Source organism: Apteryx rowi, unplaced genomic scaffold (assembly GCF_003343035.1).
Source record: "Apteryx rowi isolate R43461 unplaced genomic scaffold, aptRow1 scaffold_863, whole genome shotgun sequence".
In the NCBI taxonomy this organism is placed as follows: domain Eukaryota; kingdom Metazoa; phylum Chordata; class Aves; order Apterygiformes; family Apterygidae; genus Apteryx; species Apteryx rowi.
The window spans coordinates 256,505-264,056 of NW_020451164.1; positions in this window are offsets into that span (position 1 = coordinate 256,505).

A 7,552-nucleotide genomic window follows, 5' to 3' on the forward strand; every position below is an offset into this window, starting at 1 on the left:
ATGGCTGCAGCAAGTACTTTTAAACTGTGATTAAAAATGTCTGCAACATTTTTGGCACTACTCCCCCCATAGTTTTGACTGTAGGTAAATTAAAAGAATGATATTTGATAGAAAAAAAGCATGTGGAATTTAAAAACAAAAAAGACAAAACTATTGAAGTCTTATAGAGATGGASCGGGTCTTCACAAAGACAATTCTAAAAACCATGAAGTTTAAAAGACAAAAAGGACTTTTCAGTAATATGTCGGTTTGCTCAATTGTTTTCAAAATGATGAGTATATTAATATATCATAGTATGGGTATGAGTACTTATTAACAGAAGTCCACAGGAACATTTGGAAAACTCATCCAAAGTTAAATTTCTCTGTTAAATTCTGCAAGGGATTGCTAGAAGAGGCAGGAGACAGGAGCAGGGTAATGCAGACCGTGAGGGCTGAAAAGGAATAAAGCAGCCTGTATGATCTGGAAACATAACATTCATCTTCAGTCTAACTAATCGGGTCACCTATCTCATGGCGAGAGGGAGAAATGAAATGGGGAATAAAAAAAGGGTTACCGCTATGGTAGATTCTGTTATCTTTTTATTCAATATAGTGTGAAAAACTGCTGATACGGTGGTGGCCTCACCTCACTGGCTGACCTCCCCCTGACTCTGAGCATGGAGAAACAGAAAGATTCTGTGTTCTAGCGGAGCTGGGCCTTCCTGTGACCTGAGCGAAACCCTCCAGCCTCTTTCCCACAACGCTGCACTAAAGCCTCACTACAGTTCTTGGTTTATTTTTTCAGGTGAGTAAACTCTGTATCAAATACTGGTTTCTCAGTTGCTTTTAATTAGGCTTCTGGAATCCACTCTTTCATCTCGGGTGAAGTCTGCGTCACTTCGCTCCAGCTATTTTCGGTTCTAAAGCCATGGGTTTGCTTTTATGCAGCTAATTGAAGGCACACAGGAAAGGAGAAAAGGGCTAATCCCAATGATTTGAGATTTTTTACGGTTAGGATAAAACCGCACATTTTTTAGCTGCAGAGAACCACTTTCTAAATTTTAACTTCACAACTACTTCCCTGAGGGGAGAGAGGGCACATGGGAGAAACCAGTTGTAATGATACATAACTTTCCAACGGGTCCCGTGCTCTGTATGGGGAAGGTAAAGCAGGTGATGGAGAGCTGATATGATATAGCAGATTCTCTTTTTTGAAAAAATTTTCCTGTCTGGTCCACACCTCCTTATTTCCTATTTAAGCAGGTGAAGAAAGCTGAGGGAAGATCAACTAATTACAAACTAAGCTTTCAAAGCACCAAGCAGAGACGTTTAAGGCACGTGACTGCCATTAAAATCACTTGGACTCCTGCAGTTTGAATTACTTTCATGGGTGTGAAAATGAAGGCATTTCACCAACTCTCACAAACAGGAGACATTCAGAGTTACTTTGGAAGTTTTTGGCCATAAGTTTTGTGCCACATTTGGTCATGGCATTCTTCACCCTGTCCCGCTCAGATCCATTGTGTGATTGCATCATCCTGATGTGCCCTGAGGATATCTGCCCTCTGCGGTGGCTTTGGGCTGCTCTGTGTGATGCTGATGCCTGAAACACGAATGTCCGCATGTCCCTCAGGCAGACACACGCARCCTTGCTAAAGCTCCTGGGGACTCCTCTGCTGCTAACGTGCTATGCAGAGTAAACCTTATGTACCGTCATCATTAGCAAAATCTCTTATTTCCTCTGTGTTTCTGAACATTTGAGGAAATCATTGCAGTGGCAGCTTTGGACTTACACTTATAGACATAAATTTTATAGGTAACTGGGTGAATGCTGGTGCAAGTTTACTTAAATGCACATACCTGATATCAATTTACATTTGTTATGAACCAAACCCACAATTTGATCAGCCTGAAATACTTCCTCACACAAACAACTGTTTGGGACCAGATGTGTGTCACCTCATGATATAGCTGCTCATTTTCTCAGTAGTTCCACTAAACTCCGTAAGAGCTTTTGATGAGTGTTTCTCTTACAACTAAAGGCATCAGTGTCTGACACTTAGTAACTGGCATTTTTTTTATTGAACTTTGAGGCAGATAACCCACAGCAATGCTCTTGTATAGATTTTAAAATATATATATATTAGCTATTAACTTTTGCAGTTATTTATTCCAGAAATTGTAGCAGTATGTTTTGTGTAGTGGTTAAATGAATGGCACAAGAAGTTAGGAAGAGAAACTTTTCCACGGCAAAGCTTGACTGTGCTGTGAATTGCCAGAGAAGGCCTACAAAAGGTATAAATAGCCATCATTTTCTGCCCTGGCTGTTCCACAGGCCTTTGATATCTTTTGTCTTTCATGCTGTTGGATACATACATTCTCCTTCTTGCTAGTCTGAATATTGTGGACTGTGTAAAATCTCAAGCATGTGAGTAGCACAGAAAAAAATGTGATGAACCGGAGAGATCAGGGACAGCATTGGTAGTCTGGCCTGAGAGAAGACTCTACTAACAAAGTCTATTTCAGATAACAAATACGTTTAAAAGTTCAACTCAAATAAGCTCCAAGTATGGGCACTGTTACTCCTCTGGCACTTTTACTCCTCTCCTCTGAGACCTTTATGAACACAGGAAAGAACCATATTTATGCTAATTGCATCTTGATTAAGTTACTTAGATGAATGGATGAAGTTTTGCTGCTGTTGTTTTTCCCCCACCCTTACATACCATGGGATAAACTTTTCCTCTCCAGGACAGGAGTTCAACCACTCGACACATGTTGCTGTATGCCTGTATCTGGGGGGAAAACATGGATCTCTATTGATGCATTGATGGTGGGAATACCCACAGTGATGGCTGTGCTCCAGACTAACATAATCAACACAACCCCAAAGGCTTGTGATACAAAGTATACAATGCATAGATGGGGTAGGGTAGAAACATAGCAATGGAGGAGAGGGGTCAGTGTAACAGTCAGCAGCAAATGCAGCACTTTTTCCCCATCTTTTCTTTCTTTTTTTGAACAATGAATTAGCCGAAAAAATGCATTTTGGGGGGCCAGGACAAGACTTTTTGCAAATTTGGAACCATAATTTTTGACAAAAGAGAATGCATTTGTGGAAAGATTTAAAATTATTAAAGAGGTTTATCTTGATAGTCTTTTAAAGCAATAGGTTTAGGGAAGCCAAACCTCTCTGATACTTCTACTCAGCAACTGAACTGAAAATCCGCTATTCTTCCAGGTAATTGCAGCTTGAAAAATAGTAAAGGTTACATAAATTATGCTTAACAGTCCTTCTACTTAATTATTTGCTGGCTATTTTCTTGTAGCTTCAAAGCACAAGTGGCTCTCAAGGCAGGGTTTGAATGATGTGAAGGTATTGGACTAGCTTACAGTGGTTATGGGTTCATATTTTGCATATGGAGCCATTATTCCAACTCATAGATCACCACCAAGAGAAGCCATTTAAAATATCTTTATGGCCTATATCCTGACAGGGAAGGAGTTGTAAAAAGGTCATAAACTGTGCCAAGAAGCATAAAAAGAAGTTGGTGTTCTGCATTACAAGAAATGCAAGATAAGGTACTTGCACGTTCCAGGCATAGTGGGTGGGTGGGCAGGGGGCCTAACAATATCCAGATGGGCCCCGGAGCACAGACCCGAGGTGGAATCTGCAGAGCCGCCCCTTTTCGTCTACCATTTTTTATCCAGGCCGCTATCCCCTTGTCCCCAAATTTCAGTCTTTGCTTTTAGTAGCTTGCCTGCTCCRTAGTCCTTTCTGGGCTCGCTCCCTTGGGTGACTATGGCCTCCCTCCTTCAGTGTCCCAGCTGCTCCTTTCCTTTTCGCAGCTCACTAGCAGTTTGCACTCTCCTGACTATGACACGCTACAAAAGACACCACGAACACTCTTGTCTACAGCCCAAACAGGTGCCTGCTACCTCGCAGTTTGCTTCAGGGCTGGTGCAGGGGACAGGAGAAGACAAATGGGTGGGCTCATTTTGCAAGAGTTTCCAGTTGCTGGTCTTGTTCCCTGACAGCACTGAGGTTGGGGATTCAGTAACTCTCTCTAATGCCTGTGCCTACATCCACTCCCAGCTCCCCCATGGAGCTTTTAATCAAAACATTGTGGTGGCTGGGTGACTGAGCAGGGTTTATCTGCTTTCATACCACTGCAGATTTCCAGGCAGGACACATTTATGTCCCCAAAAGACTTATCCCTATCTATGTATTCCTGCATTAAATTTTGCTCTCTCTTTTTCAAGCAGAATTTTAAACTTGAGCTTCCAAACTATCTAATATTTTGATAGCTTGAGAGAGCTTCATTGTACCCATACTGATTTTTTTTTTCCTGAAGGGGTATGTCTTTTCCAGTCTTCTTAACTAAATGCATCAATGTAAACTGCAAAGGGGCAAATCCTTATTTATGTGGTGACTTTTTTACCTTTTGTTGCCAATCTAGAAGGACCTTACACTGCATAACTTAGATCTCAGTTCCTTTTGCGATATCACAACTGTGCAAGAGAACATTAGTGTAAATAAGAAACAGGCCAAAATAACCAAATTTGTAGGTATTCATTCAGTCTTTGGCAAAAATACCCCATTGATTTCAGTGAGAATTTATATATGTGAGAACACAGCAAATGCTATAAGCTAGTTTTCATATCCTTTGTGCATGCCTGTGAGCACTTAAGCAGATGCTTGGCCACACTGGGATGCAATCCATGAGTAATTGCTCAGCTATCTTACTAAAGGTTGCACAGTCCAGTGCTGAGAAAAACTTACGAAGATCTTTGACTCAGTAGGAACAACATGTCCATGCTTGGGACACTCTTGGGCTTCCCTGTCAAATTCAGTCCTCCATAGATAGTAACAGCAGAGCTCTGATTATAGCTTTGCTTGCATAACGCCTGTGACTGAGATTCTCATTCCAAAGTAGCAGAGTCAGCGTTATCCCATGATTTGCTAGCATATCTACTTAACCCTCTACTTTGGAGACTCACAAACCTGCTGGCACTAAATAATTGCTCCCTTTCAGTCTCTTCACTTTCACCACCGCTTGCCAGACACCAGTAGAGATGACTTAGCCCAGCACCAAGCTCTGCAGGAGAGCATAGGTTTCAATACCTACGTTTGTTTCTGGCAGACCTCTAGCCAATGTGCCTCTCTTTTTCCAGGAAGATGGAAAAACATATTTTACCATTTTTAGCTCTGCTCCCTACTGTGCTGTCTTATGAGCTCTTTGTCTCACCAATATATTATACAGCTATCATACTTACATAATGACTCTACTGTAGCCAGGGTCAGATGAAGCTAATCCAAGGATTTAGGTTCATTATGGTATGGGATCCCCTGGAGCCTCTTTCTCCATTTGGAGGGAGAGATGGAGTGGAGATGGCCAGAAAACTCTTATGTTCCCATAAAGGTAGTCACAGTAGTCAATAACACCCTGTCTCCAAATCCATGCCAAGCAGCAAGGGAGCTTGCATGGGTCTGGAGATGAGGATGGGGTCATTTTGGATGCTATTGAAATTGTAGTTGGCACTGAAGATTTAGCTTTGCATGATAAGGTTCCTGGTGAAGTCTGGGAACTCAGACCAACACATTGGTCTTGATTTCAAAAGGCTTCAGCAGCTAAACGCTTCACCTGTGAGTGCCTAAAACCCTTGCTCAGCTACTGCCTAATTCTGGAGGTGGGTGAAGTTCCTCGTCACTTGTGTTTCCACCACTAACATCCTCTAGCCACCTAGAGCTCAGGCTTTGGGATATTCCTAACATTGTTTACTTCTCTCATCTACTGTGCTAGGTTGCAAAGCACCACTTCCATACCTGAGATTTTCCATGATCCACAAAAATTTGTCTCTTGCATGTTTCTCTTTTGAAGTCAATCTTGGATGTACTTCCAGGACACGCAACTAGATTGGAGCCTACACAAAACACAGCCAGGGAAGGTAGTCCTTGCTCACAGTCTGCTCCCAATGGCTGAAAGGTTAAAGCACTCATGGAAGATCTGGGAGACCCTGGTTCAGATCTTTCTTCTGTTTGAGGTAATTTGAACCTGCATAAATAGTCAATGTGCCAGAGAGAAAGTGAGTGATAATGTCTCAGGCCACACACAAAGCCTTCCCTTGGGATGAATGATGCATATCTCCTTATTCCCACATAAATGTCCTGACCTCTAGACCACACCTTCTCCAGTCCAGTGAAGAGGAATTACCAACAAAGTGAAATAGCTTCAGTAGTGGGAATGGCCTGGCGTGGAATACCACAGAACCTGGTCATTAGAGCTCTTACATTGAAGGTGGAAGAGATGGGTTCAAATCCCCTCAAACAGAAGCAAGAATTAAGCTAAGGTCTGACACACCCCAGAGGACTTTCTGGTTGCCCCAGCTGTTCCTCAAGACCACGGCTAGGAGAATGATCACAGCATTTAATGCTAAGGATGATCTTAAAAGTCCTGTAACAAAACCCTTAACACAGTGCACACAAGTGTGCTGGCCTGCTTACCAGTCACATATTAGTGAACAACGGATTGCCACCCATACTTCAGCAATGTGCCTGTGAGAAAGGCCTAGCTTAGGTGGTTATATCCAGAGCTACAAATCCCAAACTGAGAGGTACTTTTATAAAAGTGCCTGAAACTTAAAAGTCACAGTCCTGAACACTATGGCACTGAAATCTTTTGGAGGACCTTTTGGGAGCGCTGGGACAAGACAAGCAAAGACAGATTCTGCAATATCTCCTTCTAGGAGCAGCACAATGAAGCAGAAAGGTGGAGCCATGCATGCTTCTGCTGCTCTTCAAATTTACGTCTTTTGTGAGTGTGATGATAGACTTACCATTACACAGTCTTCTGGGCATCCCTGTGCACCTGCCCCTGCACAGGCCCCCCAGAAAGCTGGCTGTGTCCCAATTAGGTATAATCTAGCTCTATTCATTTTACTTGAGTATCCAGCATCTCCAGGTTAGGATCACACATGAATACAGCTATAATCCTTATGGGCTGGGAGGAAAAGCCCCTAGCTCAAGCTTTTTGTGCACTAATAAAGACTATTTATGCATGTGTACACAAATTCTTTACAAAGTATAGTCCTTTTGCAGAAGGATGTTTGCCTACTGACTAGTAAGTGTGTTGTGAGGAAAGGCAGTGCCAAAGTGACACTAACGGAGACAATCTCATTTTCATTTTCTAAATGTGGTGGGCAACAGATATCAACCTCGTTAATATGTAAAATTCAGAGTGTTGTTTTTTAATATGACATCATTTCACAGATTAATGCAGAATGACAACGAAACCCCATGGGAGAAAAGGTAAACAGAATGAATTTCACCAAACTGAAATCCAAAGGCTTGTCTTTTTATGTGTAATGTTGCTCCTAAAGAGCTATTGCGTTTTCTGTGTTCACTGCCTCTGGTAAGTTACGCAGCTCTCAGCAAACAGGAGAGGTTCATGGCTTCCCTGGACTAATTGCCAATTGTGAGTTAGAACCTCAGACTCCATTGATTTCTCCTCATTTAACCATATTATTTTCAGTGCAAGAAGATTGTGTAAGCAAAAGGAGGAATGAGACTT